General features: G+C 42.6%; 1 protein-coding gene and 1 non-coding gene across 2 annotated transcripts in view; both read left to right on the top strand.

Annotated features, from left to right (window-relative positions):
- MXRA5 (matrix remodeling associated 5) overlaps nt 1-26,427 on the top strand; it is a 122,198-nt gene that overhangs the window by 30,719 nt on the left and 65,052 nt on the right. The window lies entirely within an intron of this gene.
- Nucleotides 4,499-4,605, top strand: LOC114236699 (U6 spliceosomal RNA). Its single transcript, XR_003622564.2, has one exon. It is a non-coding gene; the product is annotated as a U6 spliceosomal RNA (small nuclear RNA).

Raw genomic sequence — 26,427 nt, 5'->3', positions numbered from 1 at the left:
GTTTTTCCTTATGGTTACATCTTGAAAATGGGCTAGTAACCATCAGTGAATATATTTCTACTAGATTTTGCTGTTTTGGAAAGAAGGTTGGATTCCACATAGAAATGTGAGTTTGAGCCCTGTTTCTGATTCTTATTAGTGACATCTCGGGAGAGGCATTTAACTTTCATTCATTCATTCATTCATTCATTCAGTAGACATCTACTGAGTCCTGCCTTTGTTCAAAGGGACTCATCCATCGTGAATTCATTCATTCATTCATTCAGTAAACATCAACCAAGTCCCACCTGTGTTCAGAGGAACTCATCCATCATGAATTCATTCATTCATTCAGTAGACATCTACCGAGTCCTGCCTTTTTGCAGAGGGGCTCATCCATCATGAATTCATTCATTCATTCAGTAGACATCTACCGAGTCCTGCCTTTTTGCAGAGGAACTCATCCATCATGAATTCATTCATTCCTTCAGTAGACATCTACTGAGTCTCACCTTTGTTCAGAGGGACTCTTGCAGCTACTGGGCTACGTCAGGGAAAAAACATGTCTTGCATTCTGCTGAGGCCTCTATTATAGAATAAACGTCAGGCATCTGTGAATCACAGAAAATGCTAGAAGGTGATAAATGCTATGGAAAGTTTAAAAAGCAGAAGAGTATGTGGGGAATTGGAGCCCTCAGCTGAGAGCAGAAGAGAAGTTGAAGTTTTCCGTGCAAGAGTGTCAAACTTGCTTTCATGGAGAAGGTGGCATTTCAGCTAAGGCATGGGGGCCGTGAGGGCTGATCTCAAGCAGATGGCTGGAGGGAGAGTTTTCCAGGTAGTGGGAACAGGTTGTGCAAAGGCCCTGTGGTAAGGGGCACCTAGCATGTTTATGGAACAGCATGGGTGGGGAAGAGTGAGTGAGGAACAGGTTGTACAGACAAGATGGTAAGGGGTGAAGTGAGTCCTATAGAATAATGAAATCACATGTGCCTTTGGGAACATCCCTAATAATCCACGGCACTCTGGTTGTTTGCTGGAAAAGAGTTGGTGGTATTTGGGATAAGGGTGATTGCAATGAAGATGGTGAGAAGTGCTCAGAGACCTGATATACTTGAATGGTGCTATGGGTTGAATTGTGTCCCCCACCAAAAAAAAAATGATGTTTGACATCTCAACTGCCAGTACCTGTGAATGTGACCTTATTTGGAAATAAGTTCTTTGCAGACACGATCAAATTAACATGAGGTCATTTGGGTGGGCCCTCACAAAACGTGACTGGTGTCCTTAATTAGAAGCTTGGGATTAACATATACACACTACGATCTATAAAATAGATAACTACCAAGGACCTCCTCGGAGAACTATACTCAATATTTTGTAATAACCTATAGGGAAAAGAATCTGAAAAAGAATGCACGCGTATAACTGAATCACTTTGCTGTACACCTGAAACCAACACAACGTTGTACATCGACTATACTTCAATAAAAAAATAAATAGTATTTACAAATTATTTTAATTTAAAACTATTTTAAAAATCAGGGCTTCCCTGGTGGCGCAGTGGTTGAGAATCTGCCTGCTAATGCAGGGGACACGGGTTCGGGCCCTGGTCTGGGAAGATCCCACATGCCACGGAGCAGCTGGGCCCGTGAGCCACAGCTGCTGAGCCTGCGCGTCTGGAGCCTGTGCCCCGCAACGGGAGGGGCCGCGATAGAGAAAGGCCCGCGCACCGCGATGAAGAGCGGTCCCCGCACCGCGATGAAGAGTGGCCCCCGCTTGCCGCAACTGGAGAAAGCCCTCGCACGAACCGAAGACCCAACACAGCCAAAAATAAATAAATAAATAAATAAATAAATAAGAAAATCCTTTAAAAAAAAAAAAAAATCAAAACAAAAAAAAAGAACAGGGAAATTTGGACACAGACAGACACAGGTGGAGAAGGCCATGTGAGATCAAAGGCAGATACAATACTCCCCCCCCTTATCTGTGGTTTCACTTTCCGTGGTTTCAGTTACCCATGGTCCACCTCAGTCAGAAAATATTAAATGGAAAATTGAAGAAATAAACAATTTCTAAGTTTTAAATTGTGCAGCATCCTGACGTGTGTGAGAAAATCTTGCCCGGTCAGCTCTGTCCTGCCCGTGACGTGAATCTTCCCTTTGTCCAGCAACTTTCATCCTTTCCTCACTTAACAGCCATATAGTAGGATGCTTGTGATGTAGTGATTTATTTTTTAATTAATTAATTTAATTGAAGTATAGTTGATTTACAATGTGTACCAATCTCTGCTGTACAGCAAAGTGACTCAGTTATATGCATATAGACATTCTTTTTTTTATATTCTTTTCCATTATGGTTTATCCTAGGCAATTGGATATAGTTCCCTGTGCTGTACAGTAGGACCTTGTTGTTTATCCATTCTAAACATAATAATAGTTTGCATGATATAGTGATTTATACACTTGCTCTTCATCTGTTCCTGGCACAGAGTTCCCAAAACCCTCGGCGTTTCCCGTGTTAAGAGCCATAAAGGTGTCTTTTGTTGTATTCATGAGATGACATTTGCAAATCACCTAAGGATGGGGGCTGATTTCCAGGGGATCCAACCGTGTACTGAAGAATGGGGCAGTCCCCTATTTGTTCCTCTGTTCTCGGGTTCTAGCAGAATGGTTGGCTTATGACTTGTATTCGTTAGCTATGGCTGTGTAGCAAATCATCACAAACTCACAAGTTTACAAGAACACATGTTTACTATCTCCAGCTTCTGTGGGTCAGTTTAACTGGGTCCTCTGATTAGGATCTCACAAAGCTGCAATCCAGGTGTGCCCAGGGCTGGTGTCTCATCTGAAGGCTCCATGGGGCAAGGATGCACTTCCGAGCTCATTCACGGGGTTGTTGGTGGAATTCAGTTCCTCAGGGGTTGTTGGACTAAGCAGCTGCGTTCCTAGCTGGCCATCAGGCTGCCCTCAGTTCTCTGTCCTGCAGACCTCTTCATAGGGCAGCTCACGGCATATTTCATCAAACCCAGCAATGGTGGGTGTCCATACAGAGAACCTGCTCATAAGACATAAGTCACAATCTTATGTAATATGATCACAGAAGTGACCTCCCTTCACCTTTGTCATCTTCTCTTGGTTAGAAACAAAACACAGATCCCACCCACACTCAGGGGGAGCAGATTATACAAGGACATGAATATCCAGAGGTGGACATCGCTGGAACCACTTAGAGTCTGCCCACCTCCTGGAAGAGACATAATACATGCTTCTTGAAAGAAAAATAATAATCATCGCTGATGGTAGAGCTGACATAGAACCCAGCTTTCTGAGTTGGAGGTCAGTGTCTGTTGCCAATTTCTGTCCTGAAAATAAGAACCCCCAGGACACTGGACAGCTGGGGAGAGGGGGGGAGTGGAGGAAAGATCACGTTACAAAGATGGGTGCACACGACACCAAACCCCGACCGCCCCTCTGTTCTGAGAACCAGCTTGGTCTGCCTTCTAATCAAACCTAGCCCATTCTTTTATAATATCTCATAGGAAATTTAAAATGTGTTCGGTTGTGGACTTGGCTTTTTGAAAGATCTCCCATGATTGTTGTTTCATACACCATAATAAAAACAGACTTTATAGGGTTTCTTTCCCAACCTTTGTTATATTTTAAACAGTAAGAGATCCAGTGAGACACCTTCCCACCCCCCTCCCCAACGGGGCTCCCAACGCAGAAACAAACTTGAAATGTCGGATCCACTTTAGAAGATGTTTATTCAGCTGGAGAACAAACACTGCTTCGGTGAACTTCAAAAACAACGGGGATAAAAACCTTCCATACACTTGGCATAATTTAATTAGCCTCTATTTTTCAAGCTGCATGGAGACAGAAGTCAACATGTGTGCAATCTAAAAATGAAATTTTGGATTATCATTTTAATGTACACCCAGGAAACATTACCCTGAAATACTTGATGTTTCCAGAAACTCTAATGAATGTTTTACATGCATTTTTTTTTAATTTTTTTTTTATATTGGAGTATAGTTGATTAATAATGTTGTGTTAGTTTCAGGTGTACAGCAACGTGATTCAGTTATACATATACGTGTATCTGTTCTTTTTCAAATTCTTTTCCCATTTAGGTTATTACAGAATATTCAGCAGGGTTCCCTGTGTTATACAGTAGGTCCTTGTTGGTTATCTATTATATGCTTTCTGTCATTTTCTTTTGTATCTGGGTTAAAACGTATTTGCCTTCATCTACGGTTTGCAGAAGTACCATTTACATTAGGGACCAGATCATTGTCTGCGGTGGGGCCCATCCTGGGCATTGTAGGATGCTTGGCGGGGGCCCCTGGGTTCTACACACTAGATTCCAGTAGAATCATCCATTCTTGGAAACCAAAAATGTTTCCAGACATTGCCAAATATCCCTTGGGGAGAAAATCATTCTGGGTCGAGAATCACTGATAATGGATAGAAGACTGGAAGAAAAGTCCCCCCAGATTTTTATTTCAAGAGAACCAACAGTGCTCGCTTTGGCAGCACATAGACTAAAATTGGAACGATACAGAGAAGAGTAGCAGGGCCCCTGCACAAGGATGACACGCAAATTTGTGACACGTTCCATATTTTTAATAAATAAAAAAAACAATAAATGCTGGTATACTCACAAATGAAAAAAAAAAAGAACCACATAATACATCCCAGTATCACTTTTTCCAGTTAGAACGTTCAGGCTACATTATCACCAGCACCTGGCATTGATATTTATTTACAGAGTGGGTCTTGTTTTCACTCCCTTTGACTTCAGGTGGATCCAGGGTATGGTGTTTTATCTCCCTTAAAATGTGCCGTAGCCAAACTTACTTTTCTCAGCAGACCCTTTATTTGGAGTCTCCCCCAACTCTTCAGATGTTTGGGGTCTGTATGGGGTCTTCACCACCCCCAGTGTCCAAAGTTGGAGGCTTATTAAGATACGGAGGGAGGACCCTAGGCTGTTTCCTTTTTTTCAGGTCAAACTCATTTCCCTTTTATTAAAGTCCAAGTTACATTACATGGTTTGGTACTCAACAAAGGAAAACTTGTTCAAATAAGGTAATATGTTATCATCAGTATTTCCAGGTGATCGTTTACAATCCAGTAACAGTATCAGTAAATCCTTGGGAGGCCCATCCATGGGGTTTACACTTTGTCAAGGCCCAGTTCCTCTGGAGGGGAGATTCCCAGTTCGTTTAAAGTTGGTCTGAGTTCCTGGATGACATAGGGGTAGATTTCCTTATGAGGTCCTGCTTTGTCCTGAACAACCTCTAGGACGCGAACTGCACTAGCACAATCATTTCAGCGTCTGCATGCCCGCAAAGCAGCATCAGTGATTTGGGGTTCTGGAACCAGATCGTAGCCAACAAGGGTGTTCATCCCTTTACGCAATTCCCAAGCAGCAATATCTGGCTTATTGAAGTGTATCACCCAGCGAGCATCAAACTCCTCGTCTGTCTCATGTGGCCCAGGGGAGTGGCAGCGAATAGACTGGAGAGCGGCGGCAGGGCTGGAGGCCAGAGGGGGGTGCAGGAGGCCTCGAGGGCTGGTCCAGGCGACTGCAGCGGCTGCTATAGAGCGCCAGCGGGCGGCAGAGCCTAGCGCGACGGCGATGGCGGCACACAGGATAAGCCCCTGGGCAGTCTCAAATCTCACGTAATATGAAGAAGACTTTATGCCCATAAGTTCCTGAGTAAGGCATTAAGAAGGTGACAGATTCAACGGTACCATCATTAATTCATTAAACGCCCATTTTCCGACAGACCTAGAAATGGAATATTTAAGTCTTCCATCATGTGGCATCCTAGCCAGGTTTCTAAAAACAATCAAGTGTTTTTCCCTGGATACAGAAAATCAAGGACTTTACGTATGTCCAATTGTGTCTACCAAACACACTGTCTTAGATTTCCATGAAATAATTTCTAGCAACATTCAATTTTAGTGGTTGGGGTTTTTTTTTAAGGGGAAGGTGCCCAATGGAAGAGTGGATATAATAATACATCACAAAGAAATTTTCGTAAATCCACAGGAATTAGAAACCCAGTGGGGTCTAGGGCAAAGAGCCACAGAGATTCAGTAATCAGGGCGAAGATAACACACAACAGAAAATCATTTTTGCCGAGGTTCTCCAGAGCCCTACAGCGACATGATACCGCCTCCTGGCAGGAAGAGTTCTTGGACGCTGAACCACGTCTTAGGCTGATGTGACACCCATCCTTCAGCCCAGGGAAATGGAAACAGGACCAGAACAGCAGGGAGGAAATGTTCTAATTATCCAGAGCTCTGGGGCTGCGTAAACCAGAACATGACGTGCGTGTACCTAAGACGATGATGAGATTTTCAGTGAAGAGAAGACCCCACCTTTTCATGACGACAAAGGTGAGATGTGAGCTATCACCCGAATTTGACAAATAGCTCCCCACGTTCCCTCCAGAGGTGGAAACTTGGCACGTGAGAATAAAAACCTTTTATTCCTCCGGGGACCCCAGAACCACACGATACCTACAAATGCAGCCCCAAATAGCCCATCTTTGTATTCTAATCACATCTTTTCTTAAGAGTCTCACAGCACCCTTCGGTCAGCTTACGATGCAATTAAGTTGTTTACGGTATAGAGAGGAACGTGTCCAAATCTCTCCTGGCATCTGTGCACATCTCGGGCTGGTCCTGTTTCTCTAACCCCTCCATGTCTGGCGTTCCGTGGTTCTCATCCACGCTCCTGTTAACTAGGATGAGTTTGGATTCCCTGGCGGTCTGGTCCAGTGCTTCTGACGCTGTGATTCCGCTGCAGGGGGCACAGGTTCGATCTCTGGTCGGGGAGCTAAGATCCCGCTGTTGTAGAAGGTCACAAGATCTTCTTGGCCATGATTATCAGAGCTGTGGCAAGAAAATCAAAACAAAACAAAACAAAAAAAGTCCTCCAGTTTTGTGATTTTCCATGAATATTCCTGAGTGATCATGCAATATATTATCCAAACTGAGATGGAAACAGGGGAGCTTGTCATAAGTTCATGGGCACAGGTATAAACTGGGACCATCCCAGGCAAGCCAGGGCATAGGGTCACCTCACCAGGAGTCGAAAAGGAAATGAAATATATGTACATTGTGCTGTACACCTTACACTTATACAGTGCTGTGTGTCAGTTATATCTCAGTAAAACAGGAAGAAGAAAAAAATGCTAATTGGAGTAGATTTTTCTTACAAGGAAATGTAAATCATTAAACTACTTTCCCAAGAAAAGTGATATGAAAATAGAATTTCAGAGACAAAAAAAAATGAATGAAGAACTTCTGACCTGTTAAAATGAGTTTGTTCAAGTATTTTTATATAGATTATGGTGGGAATCCAAATGGATCCATTTCAAAGACTGATGAAATTTTCATGTCAATGTTCACAATTTTTTGTAAACTATATATTTTACAACTATTGAGACTTATGATGAGGAAGTTTAGAGGTCAACAAAAATTTCTGAGAAGGGATATACGTTTTCAAAATTTACTTAAGACCACTGATTTAGAATCAACCAAAATAATATGAAACTTGGTCCTAATTTAACAGCACGTATTTTACATAAGAGATATTTTTGTTTTTAGCTAAAAGAAGGAGCCTCTGAGCACTCTCATATCCTATTCAACTATAGTTGTTTTTTAAATTGTACATCATTATGTATGTAACTGTGAGACAATTTAGCAGAATAGTAAAAGAAGAAAACCTTGTTTTACTAAACTTAGCAGAAAATGGATATGGTTTAATTTTATTATTATGTCTAAGACTAATTAATTAGAGCTGGAAAAAAAATTGCTTCCCCAAGAAGGGGCAGGGTTACGGAACAAAAGAAACAGAGAGGAGAAAAAAGGTGGAAGAAAAAATTCACTTGATTTACAAGGGTTTAAGGCAAGAAAATTGGGGGAGTCCCATAATGGACTAGAGAGATTGCACCTTGCCAGTGGCTGGTTCAAAGCCACCTTGGCGTGAATCACCTGTCCTTTTGCCAAAGGTGAGGATGAAACAGCTCAGGGAGCGAACCATTCTGCCTGAGTGTGTCTAATGTTATTTTCAGATAAGCAGACTCAACCTGCATGGAGAGACCATGAGCTGGATTTCAGGAAAAGCCCAAGAAGAGTCCACATTTCTCTTAGGCTTATGCCCGGGAGAGCATCCACAAGCCTGGAAACACTTAACCATCCCTTGCTTACTTGAGAAACATCAGAAAGGATTATTGAAACAGATTGGAATGTTGAACCAAACTTATAAGTGTTCCTAAGCTGTGTTCATTAACCAAAAAAGATGCTGAAACAGGAAAAACAATGAACTTGGGAACGTAGCTATGATTACACCCCTCCACCCCCAAAGGGGAAAGGAGTTGTGAATATTTAAGAGAACAGACTATGTTGGTCATTGACAACGAAGAAAATAAGAGAGAAGTTGTCCAAGGAAAATACTTTAAAGGTAATTTTCTTGGAGAGCTGAAAGAAAAGATGCCAAAAAAAAAAAAATCAAACCAAGAACTCTTATCAGTTATGATGTCAGGTCTTTGGGTGACTGTGAAATGCATTTATTCATCAGATGAAGACAGGGCTTGGAATTCAACACATCTATTGCACAAATACGGTTTGACCACCTAGCATGTAAGTCAATGTGGGCAGAAGTTTGGTAAAAATGGAAATGTGACCCGTAGGAGCGGGAAGGATTCCATGGATGCTTGAATCATATTGAGAGTGTGATGCTTCCTACTTCCTACTTCGAGAAAGGAGATAGCTTTAAGGTGAGCTAGTGATTCATTTTTGCAGACAAAATCCTGCAAGGAGTCATAAAAGTTAGGTGGTAGACCAGATATCCCAGTTGGTTCTGCCCATGGAGACTGTACAAATTATGATTTTTGAGTAGGAGCAGCTCCTTACCTGTTATCAATGCCACCAGGGAAAGGAAGAGAATAGGGAATCTGATGGATGTAAAGGGAAAACCCTAGAGGTGGAAGATTTGAATTCCAGTTGCAGCCAAGTGTATCATAACTCTTTGGATGCAATTGGACAAGAGACAAATTAGGAAATAAATTGCTGTGATGATCTCACATTCAGAGGTTATTCACATTACCCAAAATGACATGATAGGGACAAAACTGGGAGTAGATCTAGAGTTAAGGTCTGGCAGAGAGGTTTTTCTCATGAAAGCCTGGAGACTCCTATGCATTGGGAGCCCAAGATCCCCACACCAACCCCAACAGGTCAATGTAAATGCGAAGATTTTCAAGTGTCAGCTGAGGAACTTCCAAGAAAAGTTTCCAGTGGGGAGAGAAAATGCACATTGGAGGAGATGGATTTCCCTGGAAATGTTTCTGTTAGGAGGGCAGTCAGATGTTGATTCATCAACGTCAAACTAGGTCCTAGGTCCTTTTGTGTATCCTGAGTCAGAAGCATGCCCCGTGATTTTCCTAGAGAGTAAAAGGCATGGTTCTTAACTCACCCCAGTCGGAGGAGTTTAAAGCACTTTTATTTGAAAGTCACTCCTCTGGTCCCAGGGAAATTCTGAAGCTGAGTTTCCTTCCTCTGATTGTTAGAGAAATTATATTTGGTGGGTATAAACTGGAAGTCATGACAATTCAGGCATTGTTTTTCTGTAACCGTTAGATGTATATTTTAACATGTATTTTTTTTCCCTCCGTGTGTTGGTTTAAATATAGTTGTTTGTTCTAAAGTTGGTGGTAGCTTGAAGCTAAATCACAGACTTGCTGCATCCGGCATGGGAAGCAGTCCTCTCCTGCACACACAGAGAAGGTCATCCTTTTCCTGGCACTCAGTCCTGAATGGTACTCCAGTCGTGTGTCAGGGACAGAGCCGATGTAATAGAGAAAACAGTTGGAGATTCAGGGAGGCAACTGCTCCTCAGATATGTTGGGTCATAATCAGCTTGATGCATACCAATGACCAGAGGGTTCAAGGGGGCATTACCTTGAACGTCAGTTACTGCACTTTCAGAAAGCTCGTAGGACGCATCCTGGGGGGCATAGCCATTTAGTGTCCCCCTTCAGAAAAGTAGGGCTGTGGGCTGGAGTGTCCAGCCCTATTCCCATACACCTGGGAGATGCTTTAGGGTTGACCCCCACCATTCTTTGAAATCATCCATAACTCACACTTCAGAGTGCTTAACCAAAATGAAATCTGTGCATGTGGAAGCTCTAATTGACTACATACTAAAGCAATTTCCATAGTAGGTGTAAATAGATGTATGACTGATAGATGATAGCTAGATGGATAGATGATAGATAAATAAATGATAAATGATAGATGACAGATAATGAAAAGATGATAGAGATAGATGATAGATAAACAAGTAGATGATAGATAGATGATAGATATAGATAGATGAAATAGAGAGATAGGTATAGATAGATTGTTTATAGATACGTGATAGGGATAGATAAATAGATAAATAGAAAGATGATAGGGATGATGATAGATGATACATATGGATGGATAGATGGATGAATAAGTAGATGAATAGATGGGTGGATGAATGGGTGGAGAGAGAGGTGATGCATGGATAGATATATAGATGTATAGATATGGATGGATGGACAGATAGACAAATGGATGAAAAGACAGATGGATAGATGGATGGATGTATAGATAGATTATATAGAGAGATAGAGGATAGATAGGTAGAGAATAGGTAGATAGATACTTAGGTGATAGATGGAGGGATGGATGATAGATAAATGATAGGTAGATAGAAAGATGATAGAGATGATAAATGATAAGATGATAGAGATAGATAATAGATAGATGATAGATACAGATAATGATAGATGAAATAGAGAGATAGGTAGAGATAGATAGTTTATAGAGACATGATAAAGATAGCTAAACAGATAAATAGAAAGATGATAGAGATAAGTAAATAGATGATAGATAGATAGATAGATAGAGATTTTCTAGGTCTCCACTGTGCTGTTGTGTTAATTACTTTGGAACCATGCTCGCACTTATATTCAAACCATGCTTATTAAAATTCAAGACGTGAGAACACAAAGGGTCATGCAAAGTCCTAGGAGGTACATTATATGTAGGGTTACTTTCGTCCAGAATGAAAAGTCCACCACAAAATGGCAGCACCCAAGTGTCCCCCAACCCCTCTCTCTATGACTCTGTCCTCCTGCATCATTAATCTGTCAAATGTCAATTCAAGGAGCATTTTATTAGAGAATCACCCACCACCATGAACAAAGCACAGCCCTCCCACCCATGAGAGCAGCAAGTCAAGGGCTGACAGGGTCCATGCAGGTGTAATTAATTAGAGAATGTTACCCACCCCAGCACCCACCCAGAGGAAACCAGTCAGAAACAAATTCATTGGTCATCTTGGCAAAAACAAATGCTGAAGAATGTAAAACACAGCCTACACGTGTCCATATGTGCTTTCCCTTGCTCCTGAGGGCGGGGGCAGAAACCCACCCCAAACACCATAGTCAGGGACAATCAGGGTCTTTGCAAAGCCTCCCTATCCAGCCAATGCTCACTCAGTTTTTTCAGGGGCCTATAACACAAGCGTATGGTGGGCTGCAAAATCCATTTGCCCCAGTGATAGAAAATTATAGTGCTAAACACCCAGAGACGGTATGTTACTCAGCTCAGGCTGCCATAATGTAGTACCACATATGGTGGGCCCTTAAACAGCAGACATTTATTTACTCAGTCTTAGAGGCTGGAAGTCTGAGATCAAAGGGCCAGAGTGGTTGGTTTCCAGTGGGGGCTCTCTTCTTGGTTTGTAGACGGCTGCCTTCCTGCTGTGTCTTCATATTGTGGAGAAAGAGAGAAGGTATCTCTTCTTCTAAGGACACTAATCCTATCAGATCAGGGCCTCACCCTCATGACTTCATTTCACCTTAATTGCTTCCTTTCTCCAAATACACCTGTGCTGGGGGTTAGGGCTTCAACCTATGAATTTCAGAGGAACTCAAACACTCAGTCCATAATAGATGGAAATATCCCACGGTACACATTCTGTGTGTTGAAAGTGAGATTCCCCCCACCCCTTCATTAGCCTAACAAAACACTTCGTAAAGTATTTGTCAGAAGTAGAAAAGAAAAATCATCCACATCAGGTGGCCCACCTCAAATTTCTTTTGCAAATTTTATTTTCAATTTCCTTTTGTATGTGGGTTCAATGCAGAAGGCAGTCCTGTACATGGTTTTATTTTCTTTTCAGCTGTTAGTATCTTTCCAGGCATGGCATGTGGGTCAGTGTAGCAGTTCGAACCCAGTAGGAGTTCAAATTTTAAAAATTGTTGCTGGGACTTCCGTGGTTAAGACTCTGTGCTTCCACTGCAGGGGGCATGGGTTCTATCCCTGGTCGGTGAACTAAGATCCAAAAGAATTGATGCCCATTTGATTGGGTTTTAACATGAATGTTCACAGTGGTGTATGTGCCTGACTGTGGGATAAAAGTTGAGTTTGCACATGTGCTGGACAGAGGTATCCATGGTAACCATTGGTCACCAATAAGTAGTGGACACTAGTGTTCTTTCCAGGACCACAGTAGGAGCTCGGTTATGATGGGGTCAGATGCCCAGATTACCAGACTCACTTTTAGACATGCTCAGCACCACTTGTGCTGTGTTTTTATCTGTCGGCTACTCTGATGGGTTTGCCAGCCTCCTGCCGAGCTGGGAGGATGGTAGGCGTAAATTTAGGGTAAACAGGTGATTCTCTTCAGGAGCTCCTGGGTGCCTTTTGAATAAATGCATGGTGGTCCTTTGTCCGTCTCCTAGAGTTCTCCAGGCTGATGTGTGGCCGAGAGGTTAGGTGCATAGAGCCGTCCTTCCGACCACAGGATGAAGCGTTGAATCTGGGGCTGGGGTTTGGTTGAGGAGCGGCTGGTCTGAGCTCCTGTTGGAGCCGAGGCCAGCCTCGTCCACTTGCACGTGGCCAGCACTGGGGGCTGCCTCCTGGGTGTCCTGGTCAGGGCCGAACGGCCAGCCACGAGAACCCTCCCCTGTCTCAGCCACCTCCTGCATCTGGCTCTGGCCTGGGTTATCGTCTTTAACCTCTGTGTGTCTGGGTGTCTGAATGTGTATGTTTCTGCATGAGTCTGTATCTGTGTGTTTGTGTATGCACATGTATTTGTGTGCATATGTGTTCGTATGCAAGCATGTGTTTAGGTTTGCGTGTATGCATGTGTGTACATGCGTTTGGGTGTACGTGTACGCATGCATGTGTTTCTGCATGACTTTATGTATGCATGTACGTACGCATGGGCGGGTGTATTTACCTGTCTATGTGTATCATCAAAAGCAGTCTTCTCCTTCCCATCTCCATTTTTTTCCTGCTTTCTTTCTCACTCCCTAAATGCCGTTCCAAATAACAAGGAAAAGAACAAGCTCATTAAAATGTCCCTTGTTTGTGGAGTGAACTGCACATCTCAATGGCATTTGTTATTAGGTTGGGAACAGAGACTTTTGAATCCGTCTCCCAAGACAGTTTGAGAGGCTTATGGTAAAATAAATCCTGAGTTCCACCACATCTTCAAACATATTTCCAACAGGAAAAAAACAATGTTTACCCAGAGAAATGTCTGACAGATAAATGAGAACTTACTTCAATGCCTAGAGACCGTATCTCAAACTTCATGCAACAAACACACCCACAGTAATGTGTTCATGTATAAATATTACGGGGTGGGTGTTGGTAATGGATTTCCCTGCAGGACAGTAAGATTGCGTTGGATATCTCCATGTGCACCCTGGTTAATCTAGTCTAAAATGTACGCTGTCTCATAAACACACACACACACACACACAAGCGTCTTGAAGCCCAAATTCATCACTTCTATCCATCATCCAGCTCATGGTGACCTCTGAGAAAGATAAGAAACACATACTAGGCCCTTCCAAATTTTACATATGGTTAAACTCAGAGCCAGGAGATACGTGGATAGCTTTGTCCCATGGATAATATAACTTTGAATCACGCTCTCCTTGCAGAGATAGATTTCGGGGTAATGCAAGTCAGGTCTACAAGGAGCAGAAGAAAAAAAAAAAATGCATCATGGTGACAGTTATTGTGAGCGTAGCACCTAGTCAGTGAGAGCTACAGAGGATGTGGGAACAGAAAAACGATCCCTAAAAATCACAAGACAGAAATGAGCCCTTGCCTGGGGCGGATGGTAGAGGCAGGCGGCTCAGGTATTAGACACAGCAAGCGTCAAGATTTATCATCTTGAAGGAGGTTTGAGCTCTGCTCCGCACCTCTGGGCAGACAGCTGCGCCTTAGCCCTTCCAGGGGAGGTGACGTAACTGGTCCTGGAAAAGGCAGGCGAAGGCTGAGTGCTGCATAGACGAAAACCTGTGGTGTCTGCAGAAAGTTGGGAGGAGATCTTAGCCCCTTTTTTGGCTTTATGTATCACCTTCCTTTCCAAAAGCCCTCCCCCAGGGCGTTTGCATTGTCCTTGTAAAATCTCCAAATGTCACAGCTTTGAGGGGAGAAGATGTAGCCTGTTGGAAAATGTTGTTTTTGCAAATGCATCCTTTTTTAAGATAACCTCTTGGGGCCACAAAGAGGATCTCGTCAGCTGTCCAGACTTACTCATCTCTCTGGAGAAAAAAAAAACAAAAAACACTCAGGGAACTTTCCCAAAGTGACCCTTGGAACATTTGGCGTGCTTGGCCGATGGAAACTGCAGTGGGGCTATTGTTAAACCATCTCATGTCAAGTCACTTCCTGATGGTAAAGGAAGAGCCGACAGTGACCATTTGCGCAATTGCCAAAATCGGCTTCTCTTGCTGCCTCCCAGGGGATGCCATCTTCTGGGCAGTGACAAGCAGCAGAGGTAAAGAAGGGACAAAAGTGCCATTCGACTCAGATGTCTGGGCAGCTGGTGGTACCCAGGAATTCCTGGGGAGAGAGACGTCCAACTAGATCTCACATTTTCCACTCTGGATGCATATTAGCTTGTCTTGAAAAAAGCGTTTCCAAAAAGTTACGATAATTTCCTGGCTGACACCAAAAGCACAGGCAACAGAAGAAATAAATAAATAATTAAATGGGACTTCACCCAAACTAAACACTTTTGTGCATCAAAAGACACTCTCAAGTGGCATGGACATAGATACACTACCAGACGTGAAATAGATAGCTAGTGGGAAGCAGCCGCATAGCACAGGGAGATCAGCTCGGTGTTTTGTGACCACCTAGAGGGATGGGATAAGGTGGGAGGGAGGAAGACTCAAGAGGGAGGGGATGTATGTATACGTACAGCTGATTCACTGTGTTATACCGCAGAAACTAACAAAACAATGTAAAGCAATTATACTCCAATAAAGATGTTAAAAAAAAAAAAAAGATACTCTCAAGAGAGTGAAAAGACAACCCCCAGAATGGGAGAAAATATTTGCAAATCATGTATCTAAGAAGGGATTCGTATCCAGAATACGAACTCCTCCAAGGCAACAACAACAAAACAACAATTTTAAAAATGGGCCAAGGACTTGAATAGATGTTTCTCCAAAGAAGATGGGCCAATGAGCACGTGATAAGATGCTCAACAGCCATAGTCATTAGAGAAATGCAGATAAAATCCACAGTGAGATACCACTTCACACAAAACAAAACAAAAAAGTGGAAATAAGAGCTGTCAATAATGTGGAGAAATTGCAACCTCGTGCATTGCTGGTGGGAATGGAAAATGGTGCAACCACTATGGATAACAGTCTGGCAGTTCCTCAAAAAAGTTAAACAGAATTACCATACGATCCAGCCAATTCTGGGTACATACCCCAAAGAATTGCTAACAGGGACTCGAATACTCATGTTCATAGCAGCACTATTCACAGTAGCCAAAAGGCAGAAGCAAACCAAGTGTCCGTCGACAGATGAATGGATAAAGAAGGTGGTCTATCCACACAATATAACTCAGCCCGAAAAAGGAGTGAAGCACTGACACAGGCTACAACCTGGCTGAACCTTGAACATATGATGTTCTGTCAGAGCCCTGACCATGCAAGGCAATCCTTGCTAGAAAGTCTGCAAACACACACGCGTGCACACACGCACACACTTTTTTTTTCCCCAGGGAGAGGAGACATTCCTCTTCTGATTCTTTCCATCACATCTTTATCACTTCATCTTACATCTTGATCATTATTAGTACATTTTTAGTCAGACTTCATTCAAAGCGCACTCACGGCATTTGTAGATGTGCAATGATTATGGGATAGCGGCGGGATGAAAATGCACTTGAGGGTGATGTCAGGAAGTCCTACCCACTCTGCTTTCTTTGGATGTGGGTAATTCCATCTCCCCAGGGACACAGACAGGGCCAGGAAGTCGGAGATACTTTGGGACTTCTTGTTTTTTAGGTTCTTTACTTTTAAAAAAAATTTTATTAGGGTTTAATTGATTTGCAATGTTGTATTAGTTTCAGGTGTACAGCAAGTGAATCTGTTATACAAATACATCTATTCACTCTTTTTCAGATTTTTTCCCATATAGGCCATTACAGAGTACTGAGTAGAGTTCCCTGCTCTACAGTAGATCCTTGTTGGTTATCTATTTTATGTATAGTAGTGTGTATATGTCAATCCCAATCTCCCAATTTATCCCTCCCCCCCCTTACCCCCGGTAACCATAAGTTTATTTTCTACATCTGTAACTCTATTTCAGTTTTGTAGATAAGTTCATTTGTATGTTGGGAATTTAAATGAGAAAGCTGAGTGGAAAAAGGGGAGAGGACAGAATAATTAGGAGCCAGAGAACCTTGGAGAATGTGAACTCCTTGGGACCATCATGGTCTGTTTCTACCCAGAGTTGAGAGCCCCGGGGTGTACTGGGGTTGGCCAAGTATGCCTGACCCTAGGGTGAAATATTGATCCCAGAAATCCTTAACAGCCCTATCGATTAGATGCATGTGCAGGCAGGGTTGATGGACACATCAGCTGGATGTATATAGAACATCACTATTGATAAGGCAAAGGTACTAATTTGCTAGGGCAAAGACTACAGACGGGGCAGCTTAAACGTTAGACATTTATGTCTCCCAGTCCTGAAGGCTGGATTCTGAGATCCAGGTGTGGGCAGGGCTGGTTCCTCCCGAGGCCTCTCTCCTGGGCGTGTAGACTGCCATCTCCTCCCTGTGTCCTCACAGGGTCGTCCCTCTGTGTGTGTCTGTATCCTGATCTCCTCTTCTTATAAGGATCCCAGTCCTATGGGATCAGGGTCCACCCTAGTGACCTCATTTTACCTTCATCCCCTTCTTAAAAGGCCCCAATTCCAAATCCAGCCACATTCTGAGGTCCTAGGAGTTTGGACTTCACCGTATGAATTTAGGGGGAACACAGTTCAGTCCATGACAGGAGATCAGGGTATAGCACATATTTTTCCCTCCGCCAAGCTGCCCGTCTGCGTGGGGAATTTAGGTTTGTACAGACACACTGAAGTAAGCACTTTTTATTTTTGTCTCCATCAAAGAATGCAACCCTTCCCTCTTAAAATCATTACGGGGGCGTAGAAAAATTATTTGACAGATGCCCAAGGAAACCAAAAACACGCTTGCATGTTTTATTCTTTGCACTTCCAAGAGTATGTGCTTGACCCTCTGTCAGTCCCAGTAAAGGGAGGGAAGGAGAGAAAGGTCAGGGGGGAGACCTCACTTACCCTCCTCGCTCAGGGGTACCTCTCCTCCCGTCGTTAGTGTCCATTGAAAGCTTGATAAGCATCTCCTGTCTCCCAGTTGGAGGGACTTGGCTTCATGTCTCATTTCACATCAATAACTAGTTCATCAAACAGATAAATGGTAGGCGAACATAGTTTGCACGTGTATCTTTAAGGCAAAACGTCAGAAACACCTACTCCAGCATGGGTCTGGGAGATTGGAGCTGTATTTCCATGCTCTAGGAGAACACGGTCATGCCCTCTGCCGAGAGGGGCATGTCTCAAAGGAAAATGGCAACTTGAGATTTAAATCCATCTGAGTTGGGTTTGAAACCCTGACCTGCTCCTACAGGACACTCCTTGTCTCTTTTATGGGTAGGTTTTATCAGTTGCAAAATGGGAACTGAGACCCACCTTGTCAAGGGCGATGAGAATTATCTATACTTGCTGGGAAGCACTTAGTAAACCCCAGCTTGGGTCACGCCAGACGCCCACCTGGAGTTGCTGTTGCATTTTTGCCCATGTGGGTAGGAGAATGTGGGCAAAGATAGGTAGGCACCGGGGGTGAGTTTTTTGACCTTATAGCACCCTCAGATCTCCCAGAAATTCTCACTGCCTTTGCATAGTTTACACCTCAATGTTTTAGATGTGGATTGCCATTTTTTTCTAATTAAACGTCTCAAGTAAAACTTTAAAAAAATAATATTTAAATCTTGGCCTAGGGTGGAAAAGATTCATTTTCCCCCAGCTTTATCGAGGCGTAATTGACAAATAAAATTGTAAGATATTTAACGTGTGTACTAGGACGATTTGATATACATGGTGGAAGGATGGAATGCTTTCTTTTTCTTTCTTTTTCTTCCAGTTTGATTGATAAGATGAATTCTTTCATGATGCTCTTCATCATCACACATACACCCCTCCTCAGTGGAGGTCCAAGAACTTGGCAAAGGTTTGCAAAACATCAGAGAAAGGCAGAGATGGAAATTCATGCAACTGCATGCCTGTTCTGGGCGCACCACAGTGAGCTTCATTCACGCTCTGAAAAGTTACTTCAGAACAAAATACACTATAAAGTGTATTTTTCCATAAAGCAACCACTAAAATAACAATAATGTGCCTTCATCTTATTATTGCAAACATTTTCTGTGTTTCTATACAAACAGATGAGCATAGTAATTTATTCAACTCATCATTTCACTTATCCAAACCAAAAACCTGCTAAAGCAAGAAAATAATAGGATAAAATCGCGATTAGATTTGAAAAGTAAAGTCTATGATTTAATTAATTGCATTTTAAAGTATTTAATACAACCTACTTTTTTAAAATTTATTTTTATTTTTGGCTGCGTTGGGTCTTTGTTGCTGCGCGCGGGCTTTCTCTAGTTGCGGCGAGCAGGGGCTACTCTTCGTTGCGGTGCGTGGGCTTCTCATTGCGGTGGCTTCTCTTGTTGCAGAGCACGGGCTCTAGGCACGCGGGCTTCAGTAGTTGTGGCTCGTGGGCTCAGCAGCTGTGGCTCGCAGGCTCTAGAGCGCAGGCTCAGTAGCTGTGGCGCACAGGCTTAGCAGCTCCGCGGCATGTGGGATCTTCCCAGACCAGGGCTCGAACCCATGTCCCCTGCATTGGCAGGCAGATTCCCAACCACTGCGCCACCAGGGAAGCCCCCAACCTGCTTTTTTATCCTCACCACTATATGAGTATACTTTGAATGCTTTAATTATACAGTTGAAACCTTTTTTTTTTTCTTTTAACTTTTTTTTAAAATTATTTATTTATTTATTTATGGCTGTGTTGGGTCTTCGTTTCTGTGCGAGGGCTTTCTCCACTTGCGGCAAGCGGGGGCCACTCTTCATCGCGGTGCGCGGGCCTCTCACCATCGCGGCCTCTCTCGTTGCGGAGCACAGGCTCCAGACGCGCAGGCTCAGTAGTTGTGGCTCACGGGCCTAGTCGCTCCGCGGCATGTGGGATCTTCCCAAACCAGGGCTCGAACCCGTGTCCCCTGCATTGGCAGGCAGACTCTCAACCACTGCGTCACCAGGGAAGCCCTATACAGTTGAAACCTTTTAAAGCTTGTCATTTAAAATTGAAAATATTGGTTTAAGTTATAATAAACCTGAAATCAGTGTAATCCTTATAAAGCAAGATGTCATTTAAATGTATTCACATTTGTTCTTATATCTGTAATATTTTAGGCATGTTAACTTTTGTCTGTCTCTAATTAAAAAGTTAAAATTTAAAATAAAAATAAAGATACCACCTACTTTGATTCTATAGGATTCAGTGCTAGAAATCTTAATGATGGCCTTCCCTAAGTTTGACCTTATCAGTTGCTTGTGGTCTTAAAGACAGCTAGAAATACTCTTTTTCAGAGCCAAGCTGTCTTGACTTCCCAAGACTCTGGGTTCCCTTTTTTCCTGTGTCCTCACATTGGCTTCATCCCAGCTGGGCTGGAGCAAACCTCCAACCCTGTACAGATAGAGAAAACTCAGATTGCAAGCAAAGAACACAGGGGTCTGGTCCTTTCTGATCCCCAAGGGGCCCCTCACTGGGGGGTTGCCCGTCATCAGGGCCAAATTTGTTTTCCATTTATGTTGAAACACAAAAGCCACCTGGGTCGAGTTTTTTGTTTCTGTTTTTTTCTCTTCCTCCTGAAAATTCTTTCCATTGTTCTATCTGGCACTCTGCCCTGGAGGGAGATTTTAGCAGCCTCTCCCTGTCCAAGTCTGTCTGATTTGGGGCACGTTGAAGAGGCGATGGTCCTTGCCATGAATTTGGTCTCTACAGCTGTTCACCACGAACCCAGGAAACCCATCTCCCCTCCTAAAGACTTCGGCTTTCTACTTCACAGGAACACTCGGCCCCAAGAAATTACAGGGCTCCCTTAAATCTCTGCTGAGTCAAGATGAAAACAGTTCTGACACGGAGCTTTCACGTCTGAGGCACAAAGGCTTGTGAATGAAAGCTTGAAGATCAACTTTTCACAAAATGACGCTACCCTGTTTTCTATCTGGATTCCTTGAGTGTTATGCATGCAGAGTCTGGAGTTGCTTTGTGGTTTTCCAGAACCACGGGATATAGTGTTTATGATATAATATCCCAACACAAATTATATTACCAATAAGTACTGACATTTGAGTGGAAATATATAACTCAAATGATTCTGTGGGTGGTTGTTGACGCCAATAGATGTCTTTCATAAAGTCCAATGTCAGTGCCAAGGTAAGGGGGAAAAATGCATTCTAATTATCATTTTATGTTGCTCCTATCTCCTGCTAAGAGCAGATTTTTTTTTCAAAGTTCTACTCATTTTACCCTTTACATTGTAATGCTTTATTAAAGACACAAATATAAAATGTAAGCATAAGCTAAATATATAACATATTTATATATTAAACTACAGATTATCATTTACAAATCTTGCATACATATATATATAACTTATGCATTCAATATATTTCCATAAAATAGAAATATAGGCATACCTTAAGCTGTAAATCTCTTTTGTGGATTTTTTTTTTCTTTAGTGGATTCTTGATGTTAACTAGATATGCCCATATCTGCTTGAACTCATTTGTTTAGCAATATATTTCTCCAGTCACCTAGGGAAATTACAATTATGCTTCAAGTTTATGATGCAGTATCTTTGATTCCCCTTTTTTTCTCATAAAACAGGATCCAGGTGTTACTCTAAAATAAGCACGTGTGTAAGATTTCCACTTAACATCATGAAGTGGGTGGATCCTAAGTCTGTACTTGACCATAAACTAATAGAGATTACTATACATTCACATTCTACCTCGGGAAAAGTTACAATTTTTTTTTTTTTTTTTTTTGGCTGTGTTGGGTCTTCGTTTCTGTGTGAGGGCTTTCTCTAGTTGTGGCAAGCGGGGGCCACTCTTCATCGCGGTGCGTGGGCCTCTCACTATGCGGCCTCTCTTGTTGTGGAGCACAGGCTCCAGACGCGCAGGCTCAGTAGTTGTGGCTCATGGGCCTAGTTGCTCCGCGGCACGTGGGATCTTCCCAGACCAGGGCTCGAACCCGTGTCCCCTGCATTGGCAGGTAGATTCTCAACCACTGCGCCACCAGGGAAGCCCTGTTCTGATTCTTAAAAGTAGTTTTGAATAGGCAAAACTATTTCTGTTTATACCTGAAGATATTTTTTAAAATAATGTTTTTACCAGCTATGGATTGTCTACAATAACATATTTATTCAGAATATCTGGAAAATATTTCAATGGAAATTACAAAATAGGATTTTATTGTAAACTTAGCAGTCGGTGCATGAAGTATGACAACCTCTGTTGTTGAGTATGTTTAAAGATCAAGAGGTACAATGAACAAAATCGGGTGCAATAAATTTTATTACCCTTCTAAAATCTCTAAACACCTCTTCATTTTATTATTTAATGGTTTTACAGTCAGTCTGTGAGACAGATAAGGCAATGACAGGAGAAAAGTGAAGCTTGCTTAAGATTATTTCAAAATCGAGTCCTGGCCATGGGATTAGAACGTAACTCTCTACCATTTCAGAAAAATGACTTTTTCCACATATCACATCATGAATTGTTATTCTCCTTAAATTTTAAATTCTTAATCCTTTTTCTTTTTAGCCAGAAGAGAGATGACTGGAAAATAGTGGGAAAATACAGACATGGTGTCAGAAGGCTCATTAGGGAAATTCTTAATCCCTCTGAGATGAGGTGTCATATAACACCTTCATTAACTTAGTATCTGTCGAGATCTCTGTCCGTAAAAGACGAACCCTTGAGTTACCAGATCATGTGAAATGGTGTCAGAAACCGAGGATGGTGCGAATGCGTGGGATAAGGATGTTGAGTTTGGTTTCCAGTGATCTCCTCATCAATATTATCTCGTTGTGATTTTAAGGGGATCTTGGCTTATCTTGTCAAAATAAGAAAAGAGCCATTACAAATATAAGAAGAAGCCAAAAACAGCATCAAAACTCTTTGAATCCTACATGGTACCCTATCTCAAAATTTCAGCCTCAGCAAATGTTTGTGGATTGAGTTTTTAGTGATGACAGAATTGCTCTAACTGGCAGAGAATCAAAACTAGTACAGAATGGAAAACTCACTCTGGAAATAAGAAGGACAACAGGATGACAGGTATAACGTAGAAGAACTGAAATATCCACAACATTAAGCTATAACCACCTTTAAACATTTGCTTTTCCTAGGTCTATATGACCCCTGAGAAGTGAACAGAGTGCCATCCTTGGTAAAAATCCAACTTTGACTTCTGGCCCATAAACTTAAATTGCTATCCACTGTGAATCTGAGAGACACTAAATTTCCTAAGAAGAGACGTGGAAGATATTATTACTATGTTCTTTTGCTCAGCTATAAATGAAAAAAACAAAATTCTTAGATCCCTGATATATTCAGAATTATATAATCCTAAACTATAAGATATTAAAATATATATATTGTGTAAAGCAGCTTACTGGTGCAAGTTTATGTCAGAATTCTTTGCACCATAGAATTATTATATGATCCAGCAATTCCAATTCAGGGTATATACCCAAAAGGAATAAAAGCAGGGAGTCAAAAAGACATTCGTACACGCACGTTCATAGCAGCACGATTCACAGTAGCCAAAAGGTGGAAACAAGCAAAGTGTCCAAGGATGGATGATGGATAAACAAAATGTGGTTTATGCACACAACGGAGTATATCATTCAGTCTTAAAAAGGAAGGAAATTCTGACCCAGTCTACAACATGGATAAACTCTGAGGACATTATGCTAAGTCAACAAGCCAGACATAAAAGGACAAATACTGTCTGATCCCACTACTTGAGGTACCTTGACAAGTCAAATCCATAGAGACAGAAAGTAGAAAGGTGGGTGACGGGGTGGGGTACGGGATGGGAAGTTAGTCGTTAATGGGAACAGGGTTTTAGTTCGGGAAGATGAAAAATTTCTGGCGATGGATGGTGGGGCTGTTTCCACCGCATTGTGAATGCCCTTATGCCACTGAGCTGTATACTTAAAAGCGGTTAAACTGGTCAATTTTGTGTTACGTATATCTTCCCACAATCAAAAATACTTTTAACAAAATAAAGTAAAAAGTGTATGGCAAATTTCTTTCTTACCAAACAATGATTATCGTTGTAGCTTTATCTAGATATCTCTGGTGCTCTTAAAGACATTTGTTAAAACAGAAGGAAAATGCATTCCCATTCAGATGCCCTGGGGGCCGAGTCCCAACATGTCCCTGACAAGCGGAGTTTAACAAGGGATATTTTCACAGATTTCCCTTCATTAGCACGAATTCCTGCTGACATGATGCAGAGCTAATTGGTGCCCTATATCTCCTATCCTCCCCTCGTGGGACCTGTAAAAACTGGGAACTCTTAAGACTCAGTGTCTGTTAGCAGTTTGGGTAGGATTCCATTGTTCTCTCTTGTCACCCAATGAAAAGCGTGCTTTAAGATTCCGTGAACACAATGGCTCTTTTTTTCTTATCTGACACCACTTGGCTTCTCAGCTCCAGGTCACATCCACCCACAGACAATGGCAAAACTTAGCATGGCAGAAACCCCAGACTCAACTGTGTATTGAAAAATAAAATCCCTCATCCCAGCTTCAGTGTAGCAATATGACCGGGTCTTTTTTGAGATTATGTACAGAAAATAATATTATCGTTTTACCAAGTGTCATCAAGCCTGAAATGAACATCTATTACGTTCTGAAAGCTCCATTAAACGCTTGCCATTTATCGCTACTCCAGGAAGTACTTTTGTTACCATCCCCATTTGCGAGAGGTGCAGCTTTGTCATGGCAGTTTGAGTAGCCGACTACACTGTCCATCGGTCCGTTGTGTGTGGTCCAGCAGGGATTCCATCTGATGGCTTTGCTTGTGTAGAACAGGAGAGAACAAGTTCTATACTTGGATGTGGATGAGAGCCTCAAGCTCCCACTGGACCCACTGGGTCCACGTCTCAGTCCCACGGGTGGTAACTCTCTGGAGACACGAGTCAGATTTGGGTAATGACCCAGGATGCTGTTTTTACTTGGCTGGTTCTAGGTGTGCATCCATCCGTGTATGGGTGGGTAGACGGAGGGTGGGCAGAAGAGGAAGATTCTGGTGGGGTCTACGTGGAGTTCCTCAGATGGGCTGGATTCCCCATTAAACCTCCCTGAGCGCCCCAAGGCTTTGTCCGTGAGGGACACATCTCTACCTACACAAACAGGCTTTCTGGTCCCGATGAGATTTAGCTACCATGTACCAGGAGGAAACATTTACCGCTATTAAACTTTTAATAACACTTCATTAAGATTATACCATCTGAAGCAACTTGGCTGCTAGAGACCTAGCTGTTATCATAACCTTGGGGTCTATTTACAGAGGAAGAAAAATTAAACCAGGCTGCGATTCCCCTGCTGTTTTCTCTTCCTGGATTAAAAAAGATACTCTAAAAGATAAAGTATTTCTCTGAGAATTAAATTTGTCGACATGCATGTGCATTCGTTTATTGTGAACAGAATCCAAACATTGAATTTTCAGCATTCCCTCCTATTTTTTTTTCAGCTTTTGGCTTCGCGTCACCTTTTTTTTTTCCTTTTTAGTTCCGAAGGCACATCTAAAAAGCACACACAGAAAATAATTTAACGTTTTCTCTTCCTAAAGTATTTTCATAATCTAAAGTGTCAGTGCCTTCCTTTTAAGTTTATATATTTCCACAAAGAAAAAATATATGCTCTTACTGGCACACGAAGATACCCTTACAGTCATCATAATAATAAAGTACACCTACTCCACATGCCAGAGGAATGAAGAAAACAGATTCTCTCTCCGGTACCCTTAGAAATGCGCTCAGTTATTTTTATGGCTTCTTTGAGCCAACTTAAAATGCAAGTGGTATTCAAGTTGGGTCGTTAGAATTCTAATGTTTGCGAAGTTTGTACAACTCATGCCTGCTTACCGCTATGTTGTCTTTGATCTCATGAGCCGCAAGTCATCTTTCCCTTGGCCTCTCCCAGTGCTGCTTTTCCGGGTCACACATAGGATGGTCATCACCAGCACCATGTCTGAAATAATGGTTCCCAGAACTCCACTTTCTAACCCCGACTCGGGGGTCACCATCTCCAGGGTCCTCCCACATCTCTAGGGCGCCGATACATGGACCAGTCTGGTTGTATTTCCACGACTTACGGCCCACTTCATGGCTGAGAGCCATAATCGCTGCCTTGCAAACACCCAGAGCTCTTGGACAACAGAATTCACCACCAAGCGTGCTAAAATCCAGACTGCCAGTTCCCCATGAGCTGGGTGTGAGGAAGACTGGGACCTGGGACCCTCTGCTGCAGGGCTTGCACCTGGACACACCTCTCCTCAAGCAACAAGATACAAAGAAACTATAAGGGACTAAAAATAACTGTGTGCATGCGCAGTTGGGGCAAATTATAGACAAAAAGACCAAAAAAACCCAACTGCCACTTATGAGGAGCCAGGAGCAAAAGCAGGGTCCTGCGCATGCCCCCTGCACACAAGACCACAAAGGGGTGGGCAGACCCCCTAAGCCACCCCTCCAGCCGGACCCCTGCACACACACCTACCCTCACCCCATATAAGGAATCAGCTCGTCCCCCCTTGGGAAGCGAGCGAGGGCACCTGTTACTTAGTCTCACTTCCCCATGCTGTAGCAGGGGTCCCCGTAAAGCCTTGCCTGAATTTCTCATCTGGCCTCTGGAGGCCAAGAACTCTGGTCAGTAACAGGTGTGGGCTGGAGAAAAATCACACCAGTGTGCCC

The sequence above is a fragment of the Balaenoptera acutorostrata genome, chromosome X (genome assembly GCF_949987535.1).
Source record: "Balaenoptera acutorostrata chromosome X, mBalAcu1.1, whole genome shotgun sequence".
Taxonomy (NCBI): Eukaryota; Metazoa; Chordata; class Mammalia; order Artiodactyla; family Balaenopteridae; genus Balaenoptera; species Balaenoptera acutorostrata.
The sequence above is the reverse complement of the archived record's forward strand: the minus strand, read 5'-3'. Positions and strand labels throughout refer to the sequence as shown.